The following is a 13,318-nucleotide window of genomic DNA, read 5'->3' on the forward strand; positions in this document are numbered from 1 at the left end:
TTCTACGAGCCGCCTTTGTGCCACGCCCCTCAAGGCAAGCCTAAACAAGTCCACGTTAGGTCTTAAATTCCTAGTTTTCACACAAAAAATAATGATTTTATAGTTTTACTTGCTTTTTAATAAGACATTTTATTAGGATGAATGAATGAACAACATTACCAAATTGGGCGTTCTCGTTCGCTCGCTCACCGAAGCTCCGAGAACCCCCCAATTTGGTAATGTTGTTCATTCATTCGTCCTAATAAAATGTCTTCTTAAAAAGCAAGTAAAACTATAAAATCCTTATTTTGTGTGAAAGCTAAGAATTTAAGACCTAACGTGGACTTGATTAGGCTTGTCTCAAGGAGCGCGGCACGGGGGTCCGGGGGCAGAGCCCCCACCCCGGCCACCATGTTCAAAAAAGGCAAAAAAGGCGGAAATTTTTCAAAAGGTGCACGCCTGGGCCGAGGCACAAGGCGCATCAGGCGCACCAGGCATGCGCCTTTTGAAAGGACTGCGCCAAGGGCCTAGGCACACCTTTTGAATCACTGACTATAACCAGCTTAATAATATGTTTACCACAAAAAGTGTAACAAGATCACCTATAGTCCAACATGCACATTCTTCAAAGGTAGCATAACACTAAAAGATATATCCCACTGTCCTATGCAAGAGCCAAAATTGATGGCAAGACCAGATCAAAATCTGTAGGCTATGCAACTGTAGCATCTCAACATTAGTTGTTGGTTGGTTTCAGAGATTACAAGACCTCCCAAATAGGTTTTCTTTGGACAACTAATGTATGATAGCCGCCATACAATGATACAAAAATAATATGATAAAGATAAAATGCATCAGGAACTGTGCAATAAAAATATCGGTAAACCAAGAAAACCAATTTCTCGGAAAGATGCATGGGTGAGTGTAGAGAGACAGGGCCAAATGGGCCTTAATATTTCTTTTATGTTTAAGTAATGTTATATCTGTTTTATGTGTTAATGGGCCTGTTAACCTCTTTTTAAGTTATTTTAAGTTACTGCTTTGCTAGCTACCCACTTAAAGGGAAGACTTGTAATTAGCACAATTAAGTTTAATAAAAGATTAGTGAAGGGAAATAGAGAGAGAGAGAGAGAGAACCATCGAACTCTCTTCTTCTTCCATTCTGCTATAACCTTTCTTTCTCTCTCACTTTTTCTTATTTCTTTTATCAGTTTTATATCAGATTTGAAGGACAGACTCACATCTTGGTATCAGAGCAGTTCTTCATCCACTTTTCTTTTTCTTTTTTTTTCCATACACCCTTCGATTAGAAGTGTATGGAGAGGTAAGTTGCTGATCAGTTAGAGGACTATTTGCCTAGTTGGTAGAGGGTTTGGAGAGTTAGAATCTAGCTGAAAATTGCCAAGAATTGAAGCTGTATTTTTTCTGCCCAAAACCCTAGCCGACTAGAGAGATTTCAAATTACAAGTTAAGAAGGACTGGGTCAGTGTTTTAAAAGCGCAAGGCACAAAAAAAGCGCAAGGCACAATTTGCACCTGAGGCGAGGCGCAAATTTACCAAAAAACAAGCTAAAAAATAAAATATAAAAATATAAAAAGTCATAAAATTCAAAAAAAAATGCCAACTTTTTAAATGCAAAAAATTCAAAAAATATTGAACATAATGTTAATAAAAAATATAAACTTAAATTTTTAAATAAATGATTTAAAAATCCTATATCTAAAATTAAAATACATAAGCATAACATGTAAAGTGTATTCAAATGAAAATTTAAAAATAAAAGCAAACATATAAAGCATTTTCAAGCATGTAAAACCCACAATCTCTTTTTTTCCTTAATTGCATTGCTTCAAGTAGTTAATGTGATGTAAAGCATATTGCATTCTTGATTCTATGAGTCACCTTTGTACCATGCCCCTTGAGGCAAGCCCGAACAAGTCTATGTTAGGATCTGAAATTCTTATTTCTCACATAAAAAATAATGATTTTATAACTTTCATTGCCTTTTAAGAAGATATTTTAATAAGGCGCACGCCTGGCGCAAGGCGCATCAGGCGCACGCCTAGGCACACCAAGCACGCGCCTTTTGAAAGTGGTGCGCCTAGGACCTGGGCGAGGCACATACCCCAAAATGTGCCTCGCTTGTGCGCCTAGGCACGCCTTTTAAATCACTAGATTGGATGTGACACCAAGGGCTTGGGAGGTGTATTTTGATCCCTAGAAGTGTGCGGTTGAGATTTGGAGGAGGTTGGGAAGCTCTGGTAGGAGTAGTTGCTTCTTCTCTCTTCCTCCCCAATAGCCAGATGTAGTGAAACCCTAGTTTTTTAATCTCCAGGTATTGTACTGACCTCAGTTAGGTCCATAAAGACTGAAAAACTGGTTTTTTTATTTTCGTTTGATCAATGGAGCAATCTAGAAGTGAAATGAAACAAATGTCGGTATACGGGGTTCATCCAATAGATTCCTTTTTTACTGGTGTGACCACAATTAAACCAAATGGAACCAATTATCTAGCCTAGGCACAATCCATATAGATTTATGTTTGCAGTAGAGGTAAACTAGGGTATCTTACAGGTAGTAAGGTGAAACCTACAGAGACAGACCCTGCATATGAGAAATGGATGCAAGAGAACTACATAGCGATTGGGTGGTTGGTCAACTCTATGCAGAGACCTATATAAGTCAGCATTACCTTTGGATGACCTCATCCAAGGAGATTTGGGACAGTGTTACAGAAACTTATTCATAGAAGTTAAATGTTGCAAGAGCCTATAGTTGAAGAGTGATTTGAATAATCTGAGATAGGGGGAGAAGAGTTAGATGTTTACTATTCCATGTTGAAATCACTATGGCAGGAAATTAATGTTATGGAGACAGTTGTGAGGGAGAGTACTAAAGATGCAGAGACATGTTTTTTTATCAGTAAAAAGAAGTTTCATTATGTAAAGAAATTACAAGGGGCATAGTTTATGAGTAGCCTCGGCTACCCCACTACAGTGCATCCACTAGTAAATTTACTTTTCACTTTTACAGTTGAGCCCAGAAACATCGATCCCTATTCACCCCTTGTTTGGCTAGCTAGTCTGCAAGTCCATTTGCTGCTCTATGGGTCCACTGAATTGAAAGCGGCATGTCCTTGGATAGACTTTTAATCTTCTTGATGTCATTTCTGAATATCCAAGGTGTATTGTCATGTTGTTTTAGCCAACTAATGATAACTTTTGAATCCCCTTCCACAACCAACCTTTCCACCCCCATCTCCTTAGCTTTTTGTATCCCATATACCATTGCCTTCAGTTCAGCTGTAATGGAATTTCCAATTCCAATGGGACCCAAATACAGCCCCAGCACATTTCCTCTTTCATTTCTTATAACCCCTTCGATTCTAGATCTTCCTAGGTTTCCGAAACTGCTGCCATCAAAGTTCAATTTGACAAAGCCTGGTTCAGGGGGCACCCACTCCTTCATAATCTTCTTTTTTGCCAAGGAAGAGCAAGCAACTAGCCTCCAATTCCTAATCATATCATCCACTGTAAAATTTGAAAATAAGTTCAGTATTTTCACCTATGAGATCACCTTCATCATAATACTTTCAATCATTTCTGCCTTGCATCTTTCCTTATCTTCAAACAATCTCCGATTTCTTTCCTCCCATAGTGTACCCATTGTGCTGCTGCCCTTGTGCATCTCCACATCATTCTCCCTCTTCGCTTTGGCCATCTAAAAGTAGATGGCACAAACAATCTTTCTAAGCTCATCAAGGTGTCCCACCTGCATCCAAATAGGTAAAAGAACCAATCCCAAATGCTACCAGCAAGAGTACAAGAAACAAGAATATGAAAAGCATTCTCACCATTTGACTTACATAAATAGCACCAATTTGGTGAAAGGCACCAACCAGGTCTTTTCCTCTGCAACAGATCACTACTGTTAATTGCACTATGATATACTTCCCAACAAAAAGCACCCACTTTGTGAGGGACAGGTCGACACCAAACTTCTTGTAAAGGAAAGGGTTCCCCGGGTTGGGCAGGAGAAGACAAAGACTTGAAAAAAGAGGCACAACTAAAAACACCTGAAGGATGGGGAGACCAAAGTCTAGTGTCTTGTTTAGAAGTGTCAAGTCACACCCCATCAAGCACCTGAAGTAGAGAAGACAAAGAATCAAGTTCCGAGTCCCTGACATTTCCACGAAGTCCCAGGTTCCAAGTCAGACCAAACAAGGGTGGGGAGGGGGTAAGAAAATCCGCAATCAATCTACCTTTAAGGATGAAAGAGCACAATTCGAGGGAAAGAGGGTTTTTAAAGAAGACTCCCCACCCAAATATCTTCCCAGAATTTGATTTTGTTACCTGAATTAAGACCAAATCTGATATGACTAAGAAATGAAGGGAGAAGTCAGTGAATTGCCTTCCATGGTGAATAGCTCGATGCCCTACTGGAAACTCCAGCATCCCATCCATTCTCTGAGAGCCCATGTATAATGGTTACAACTTTGTGCCAAAGCCTATCTGTCTCACCTGGGAATATCCATAACCACTTGCCCAAGAGAGCTTCTTTCCTCTCCTTAAGTCTTCCAATGCCCAGCCCTCCCAAATCCTTCCTTCTAGTCACTACTTCCCATCTAACTAGATGATCTCTCCTCTTCTCATCAGGTTCCCACAGAAAATCCCTCATCTTCTCTAATTTCTTCCCAATAGCTTGAGGCATACTAAACACTGAGAGAAAGTAAACTAGGAGATTTGCTAAGGTGGCTCTGATAAGAGTAATCCTTCCCCCCCAATGAAGCATAATTTATCTTCCATGATGCCAACTTCTTTTCAAACCTCTCCATTACCGGTTCCCAGAAACCTAAGTTTTTTGGGTTTGCACCTAGAGGGAGTCCTAGATATTTCAAAGGCCACTCACTCCGCAGGCAACCTAATTCCTCTGCCCAAATATTGATCTCTTCTTGGTTTAGGTTAATCTCGGCTATCACACTCTTGTTGAGGTTCACTTTAAAATTTGTCACTTTTTCAAAAAGGTTAACCACCAACCTAAGTTTCCTTGCTGCCAACTCATCTCCATTTTCACAAAAAATGATGACGTCATCCACAAATTGAAGATGAGTAACTACAACACCCTCCCTTCCTACTCTCCAACCCTTTAAAATACATGTTGCATCCGCCTTCGAAATCAGTCTGCTAAGCACTTCTGTTAGGATCGCGAAGAGGAAGGGGAAAGGGGATCTCCTTGTCTAACTCCTCTTTTAGCATTAAAGAAGTCCTTTACTACTCCATTGACTAGTACTGAGAAATGACAAGACTGTAGACAGCCTTTCATCCACCTACGCCATCTTGCTCCAAATCCACAATTCCTAAGAGCCTCCAACAAGAACTCCCAATCCACAAAGTCATAGGCTTTCTCTAAATCTAATTTGCACACAATGCCTTTCTTTCCAATCTTCCTGAAATCCTCCTCCACACATTCATTAGCTATTAGGATTTGATCGGAGATTTGCCTTTCTTGGATGAAAGCCCCTTGAGACTGAGAGATAATTGCTGGGAGGACCCTTTTTAACCTCAAGAAGAGGACCTTGGCAAGGATCTTATATTGGCTTGTTATCAAACTGACTGGCCTAAAACCCTTGGGATGGCAAGCTCCAGATTTCTTTGGGATCAATGCTATGAAGGTAGCATTTAGAAAACTGGCAAAACAAAACAAGGTGTTTGAATTTCTCACATGACTCAACCCTGACTTCAACAATACTAGAAAAAACATCCTAGCCAAAGATGAGGTCACTTTGGCTCAAGAATATGCCATGGTAAGTAGTGAAGAGAGTAGGCGACAAGTACAGTTACAGGGACCATCTACAAAACACTTTGTGCATGCTGAAATAAAGCCGAAGGGGCCGACTAAGAAGAAGTGATATGTGAATAGTACAAGTAGAGGTGTAAATCAGGCCATATCGGCACGCGGGTCGTGCTAGGCCCAGCACGATGGTACGGGCCATGCTAGGCCTAGGGTTCCAAGTCCATGGGTCGGCACAACACAGCACGACTATGCATGCCGTGCCGCCCATAACCCATGTGCTAGCACAGCCTGCAAGCCCGTAGTAGGCCATGCTCCCCCCCCGGCGCCCCAACGGCAAGTTTCAGTTTTTTAGAGGTTTTTTTACAAAAATAACCCCCAACAGCTATAAACAGTTATATAAGGGGTATTTATGTATTTTGGTTTTGGGGGAGAGAAAATGACACAAATGCCCCCCAACAACTATATAATAGCTAGTTTGGGGGGCATTTTGGGTAAAGTGATAAATAACTTTACAATGACCAAAATACCGCTCCCAACAACTAAAAAACGGCTAGTTTTTAGGGCATTTTGGACAATTGAATTTTTTTCAATTCCTATAAATAACTATATCCTCCAGCATTCTCATCACACCAATTCAACAATTCTCTTAATCTCTTCTCTAGTTCTCATACTCTCTCAAGTCTCGATCTCTCATACAGTCTATGATTCTCCAATTCTCAACTTTATTGAATGTTTCAACAAGAATAAGGCTTGCTCAGCAGCTCAAGTATCTCAAGTTAACAATTTGGGAGGCTTGGACTCTTGGAGTTGAAAGGCTTCAACCATTGAAATCAAGTTGGGATTCTGAACCGGCAATGGGGGTAAGTGCAATTAAATTATTTTTTTTTAGAATTTAAAAAAATGGTTAGCTCCTTCAAAAACCAATTCCCCAATATGTTCAATGTTAACGATATTCAGTTGCAGCATGGTAGTATTAGCACCGATATGGATTCTATTGATATTGACGGAACTTCCACCCCTAGTACTGATACTAGGGGAAAGAAAAAGAAGGCCACTAAGTTGAGTAGCCTGGTTTGGAAAATATTTGAAATAGAGAAAGTTTAGGGAAAGGGAAAAAGAACTGTTTGCCAAAAATGTAGGAAAGACTTCAGCTATTATAGCAAGGTGGTACTGGCCATTTGGGTAGACGTTTGCTCACCTAGAAGAAAAAAAGGAGAGAAACAACACAAGCAGACAATTGGGCAGGGAGTTTGGTACTTTTAAATATTCTTAAGAATGAGGCAATAATTAGAAAAATACATTGTACATGCTGAATAACCATTTTTGTTAACTGAAGATACTAAACTTGAAAAATGGTTACGTAATTCTGTAAACCCACAATTTAAAAAAGTTCTAGGAATACTAATAAATCATATGCTTTAAAATTTTTTTATTCATATAAATAAAATTTAATTTATATGTCATCAAATCTTAATTATAAAGTTGCAATTACTTCTGATATTCGACTTCTAAATTTAATATAAGTTATATTTGTGCTACCAGTCATTTTGTTGAAGAAAATTAGCTTTTAAATAAAAGAATTTTAAGGCTTGAATAGCCACATACTAGCCCAACTATTGTTGCAAGTATTTTAAATACATTACATGCTTATGAATTTGACAACAAATTATTTTCTATTAGTTTTGATAATGCTAGTAATGATCATTCGGCAATAAAATTTTTAAAATCTCGATTAAAACCATGTTTAAATGGTAAATTATTTCATATCAAATGTGCATGTCATATCTTAAATTTATGTATTCAGGATGCTTTAAATATTATTTCTAATCATACTTCTGAAATTAGATACTGTATATATATATAGTATGGTTTAAAATATAAATATTTTATATTAGATGTTAAACATAGATGGAATTCTACCTATGCTATGTTAGAAAATTGTATTTCTCACAAACAAATTCTTAGTGATTTCTATAATGCAAAAATGCCAACTAATATTATACTTGAGGAATACTAGGAAATGGCAATTTGTATAATAGATTTTTTAAAACATTTTTATGATGCAACTAATGAATTATCGGGTATTTATTATCCAACTAATTGTAATTTAGCTTATCAATTGATAATGATTAGTGATTGTTTTGCAAAATATAAAAAGAATCCATAAATTAAAAGTATTATTGAAATAATGGAAAATAAATTTTAAAAAAAAATTGGGAGAACATTTCTCCTCTTTATTGTTTAGCTACAATATTAGATCTTAGGATTAGGAAAGATGGTTTAGATATTTTACTTGAAACATATTGTGAAAATATGAATATTGAAATTGGAGATAAAAAAGAAGAAATTAATGGTTTATTATTTGAAATGTATAGTTTATATGAATCTAAGTAACAAGGAATAATAAAAATTCTACAACTTGTACAGCTACATCTTCCACTTTTGAGTCCAATAATGAAAGATAAAAACTTGTTTATTTAATAAGTATGAGGCAAAAATCCACATCCTTAACAACAAGTTCATTTACTAAACTTAATTTTTATTTACAAGCAAATTTTTCTAATGTAGGTAATTCTTTCTTCACCTCGAAAGGAACAAATAATTTTGATCTACTAACCACTCCGATGTATACAGTTCCACCGGAGTCTTGTTTCAGTGCATGTACTAGGGTGTTGGACGACAAGAGAAGTTGTATAAATGATGAAAGTCTAGAGATGTGCATCTGCTTTAAAGATTGGCTGAAAGCTAAAAATAGATTACAAGACAAAGGAGGACATGACATTACACCTGATGTTTCACCTGAAGTAGATGATCTGAGTCAAGAACAATAGGAGAAAATGATGAAGTCAATATTTTTTGTATACTCAAAAGTTGTATAGCATTTTTTCAAATTATTGTAAATTTTGTTTTTATTTTATTTAATTTATTTGATCATTTTAATAACATAATTTCTTATTTTCAATTTTGTAACTATATTTTATTAATTTATTCCATTATCCAATTTTCATATTTCACTCATCCAACCATTGTATGCTTTGTATCATTCAAATTTAAATGAAATAAAATTACTATTTTTCTTCGAAATTGTTATTCACTTTGTGTCTTTGTTTCCTTGACTTCTTATTTGGTTAAGTATTTTTTCATTTCTTTGTTAGATTTCTTATTTTTTCAAATAGTTCCCAAGGGAAAGTTAAATATTTTAGTTTTACTTAGCAAAGAAATTAAAAAAAATCAAAAATGTCAAAAAAATACCAGTCTGGCCTGGTTTGGCCCACGCCCAAGGCCCAACTAATGGCCTAGCCCAGCACGGCCTATAGCCAGCCTGGCCCAAGCCTGTCACAAAACGGCATGGCACGAGCTTGGGCCATGGGTCGTACCTAGCCAACGCCCCAAATTATCCTTAGGGAGGGCGGCACGGCCCAGGACAGCCCGCGGGCCATGTCGTGCCGAATCGGCACAGCCCGTTTTACACATCTAGCTGCAAGAAGTCGAAGCATAGTAAGGACACTTGTTGGTAACTTCATCCAGATCTTCTCCCGGACAGATTTCGAAACAACTTTAAGAAGAATGGTTAGACTGGGAAGTAGGGGTGCTCACGGTTCGGTTAACCGTGGGGCTTTTTTTAAGACCAAACCGGTACTACCGGTTTTTGGAAAACTAGTAACCAAAACTGAACCGAAACTGATTGGTTAACCGGCTGACCAGTTCGGTTCGTCGGTTTTTCGGTTATTCAATTTTTATAATATATATTATAAATATATAATAAAAAATATTAATATAAAATATTATATTTTAATTAATAAATAATATATCATATATTATAAATATATATTTATATATAATGCATATATATTAATTTATAATATATAAATATATATAGAATATATAGAATATATGTATACCAGTCAGTTCGGTTAACCGCATGTTTTTTATATTGGTTAACAGAAACCGAACCGGTACCTTCGATTTTTTAAAAACACCAAACCGACCAGTTCGGTTAACTGATTTTTTGGTTCAGTTTCTTCGGTCGGTTCGATTTTCGGTTTTTTTTTTTGCTCACCCCTACTAGGAAGCCTAAGAATGCTAATGTTGCCGCAATGCCTAAGGGTGGAAACAAGTGAAGAAAGATTAGCTATGGAGCAACTAGCAACAGTAAAGGCAGAGTTTGAAAGGTACGGGAGGTTACTTAATAACTTGGATACCACTATTTAAGCATCCAACCCTTCAGGCAACACCTCATCATCCATATTTGCTCACTCAGGTACACATGCTACAAATCATGCTACGATTTCAGGTAATCATAAAATTCCTTGGATATCCCTTGCTTATGGGTCTTTTGCTCATATCATCTCCTCTCTAGTAGAGAGAAGATATCCCTTGCTTATGGGTCTTTTGCTCCCATCTCTAGTGAAAGAGATACCAAGGCCTCTAAGACCCTTATTTTATCCTCTGTTCTTCATGTTCCCAAGCTTAATACCAACATTTTATCTAATCTCTTTTGTTCATATCATCTCCTCTCTAGTAGAGAGAAGATATCCCTTGCTTATGGGTCTTTTGCTCCCATCTCTAGCGAAGGAGATACCAAGGCCTCTAACAGCCTTATTTTATCATTTGTTCTTCATGCTCCCAAGCTTAATACCAACATTTTATCTGCTAGTAGCTTGACTAAATCCATGAACTGTAACATAACCTTTTTTCCTATCCATTGTGTTTTCCAAGACCTAAAATCCTAGAGGACGACTGGGAGTGGCCATAAGGAGAATGGAATATACTTACTAGGCACACCCGATAGGAGTCTTGGACCACCTAATGAAGTTGCTTTGGAGTCTATTTTGTCAATCTAATGACAGAGTCATGTTATGTCATCTATGGTTTGGTCATTTACCTTTTTTCTGCTTTGAGTCATTTGTTTCCTGATATGTTTAAGAAAGTGCCTTTATCGAGTCTTCATTGTGAGTCTTATGAACTTGCGAAGCATTGTAGACATTCTTATTCAGTAAGCAATAAAATATCTAATTCTCCTTTTCATATTGTGCACTCTAATGTGTGGGGACCATATCATTTGCCTACTATTGGGGGTTACAAATATTTTATTCACTTTATTGATGATTATTCTTGCTATACCTAGATTTATCTCATGAGATCTCGGGATGAAGTACCAACTATTGTGCAAAAATTTCATAAACTTATTCCTACCCAATTTAACAACTAGATCAAAATATTCCGATCTGATAATGCTAAGAAATATTTTGAGAAGAACCTCTCATCCTACTTTGAGACCTTTAGGGTTATTCATCGGAGTTCTTATTCCTACACCCCACAACAAAATGGAGTAGCAAAAAGGAAGAATTGCCATGTGGTTGAGGTTGCTAGATGCCTTCGTTTTGCATCTCATGTTCTTATTAAATTTTGGGGGATGTTGTCCTTACCAAGGTTCAAAATATCGATACGCCCCATACGTCGGTATCGGACGTATTGGGCGAATAGATAGTGTTTCAGGCTTTTTTTTTTCGCAACCAGTTCAGGGGGGCCAGTTTAGGTCTCCTCTACCCCCTGAACCGGTCAGACCTCTGATACACCGGTCAGACCTCGATACGTGTCGATACTTCGAACATTGGTCCTTACTACTACTTTTTTTATTAATTGTATGTCTTCCCGGGTTTTGGGTTTCAATACCATATTTAACCTTCTCTTTCCAGATGAGGATCTCTTTTCTCTTCCTCTCCGAGTTTTTGGGTGCACCTGCTATGTCCATGTTCATAATCACCAGAGACACAAATTTGAGCCTAAGTCACATAAGTGCATTTTTCTAGGATATGCCTCCACACAGAAAGGACGTTGTTGTTTGATCCGGTTCGTGGCACCCGCTTTGTCTTTAGGGATGTCACTTTTGCTAAGTCTATTCCTTTCTTTGGTATTCCTCCTGAGGAGGAGCATTCTAAGGAACCATTTGCTATGTCTCTAGCTATTCCTCTTCCAGTTCCTTTTGAGTCTTCTGTTGAGTCATCTTCTTCTGTCGCCTCTCTTTCCACTATATCTACCACACATGTTCATGCTCCCCCTCCCCCATCTCATTCTCCTATATTTTTCTCACATCATGTTCTCTAAAGGTGGTACCAAAGACAAAGATTCATGCATGGGCAAGTTGTTTCCACTCCTTCATCAAAGCCTCTTGCACCTCCCATCACTACTGAGGCAACAGGTCAGCCTTCCTCTGACCCACCTACTACCTTCCCAGACCTTGACCTTCCTATTGCCCTTCACAAAGGCAAGTGGAAGTGTACAGCACATTATATCTCTAAACATTTTTCCTATAGCTTTCTATCCCCTACCTATTATTCTTTTCTTGCCTATGTTTCTACCCACATGATTCTCAAGTCTATACCAGAAACATTGTCCAAACCTGAATGGAGGGATGCTATGATGACTGAACTACATACTTTGCATAAGAACCATACCTAGGATATTGTGGACTTGCCTGAAGGGAAGGAACCAGTGGGTTGTAAATGGGTATTCATTATCAAATATCATTTTGATGGCATTATTGAGGAGATTTAAGGCTCGATTGGTTGCTAAGGGTTACACTCAGATGTATGGTATTGATTACCTTGAGACTTTTGTTCTTGTGGCTAAAATGACTTCAATTCGAGCTTTGTTGACTCTAGCTACTACTTTTGATTGGCCCCTTCACCGGTTTGATATTAAAAATGCCTTCTTGAATGGAGACCTACATGAAGAGGTCTATATGTCTTTACCTCCAGGGGTGTATGGAAAGGAAATGCAAGGGAATGTGTGCAAATTGAATAAATCTCTCTATGGTCTCAAATAGTCCCCTAGAGCCTATTTTGAGAAATTCAGAGCTGCCCTTGTTTCTTTTGGTTATACACAGACTCAATCTGACCATACTTTGTTTGTGAAGAGAAATAACTCTTTGGTGGCTTTTCTGATTGTTTATGTTAATGGCATTGTGGTTACGGGTAATGACACTCAGGAAGTGATTAAGCTCAAAAGATTTCTTAACACTGAATTTGAGATAAAAGGTTTGGAGGATCTAAGATACTTCTTGGGAATTGAAGTTGCTAGATCTAAGGATGGTATCTTCATTTCTCAATGCAAGTACGTTCTTGATCTCCTTGCAAAGACTAGTAAACTTGGTGCTAAACCGGCTTCTACCCCTATAGATCTAAACCATAAGCTTTCTACTACTGATGGTGAATTGTTAACTGATAGGGGAGTGTTCCAGAGACTGCTCGAGAAGTTGTTATATCTCTGCATGACTCGGCCAGATATTTCCTATGCAGTAAGTGTTTGTCAATTTATGCATTCTCCCAGAGATACACATTTAGCAGCTATAGAAAGAGTTTTGTACTACTTGAAAGGCACTCCAAGGAAGTATTCTGTTTGCCAAGCATGGACACATGAAGCTAGAGGCATACATTGATGTTGATTGGGCCGGATTTATTGATAATAGAAGATCCACGTCAAGATATTGTGCCTTGGTGGCAAGGAACACTATCTCATGGAGAAATAAGAAACAATTTGTAGT

The 13,318-nt window shown here is 37.8% G+C and overlaps 1 protein-coding gene across 7 annotated transcripts in view; it reads right to left on the reverse strand.

The window, feature by feature from the left end:
- SAC3B (SAC3/GANP/Nin1/mts3/eIF-3 p25 family) overlaps positions 1–13,318 on the reverse strand; it is a 28,137-nt gene that overhangs the window by 4,724 nt on the left and 10,095 nt on the right. The gene's annotated exons all lie outside the window — the stretch shown is intronic.

This window comes from Nelumbo lutea, chromosome 3 (genome assembly GCF_056320005.1).
Source record: "Nelumbo lutea isolate HS-2025 chromosome 3, American lotus-T2T, whole genome shotgun sequence".
Lineage (NCBI taxonomy): Eukaryota > Viridiplantae > Streptophyta > Magnoliopsida > Proteales > Nelumbonaceae > Nelumbo > Nelumbo lutea.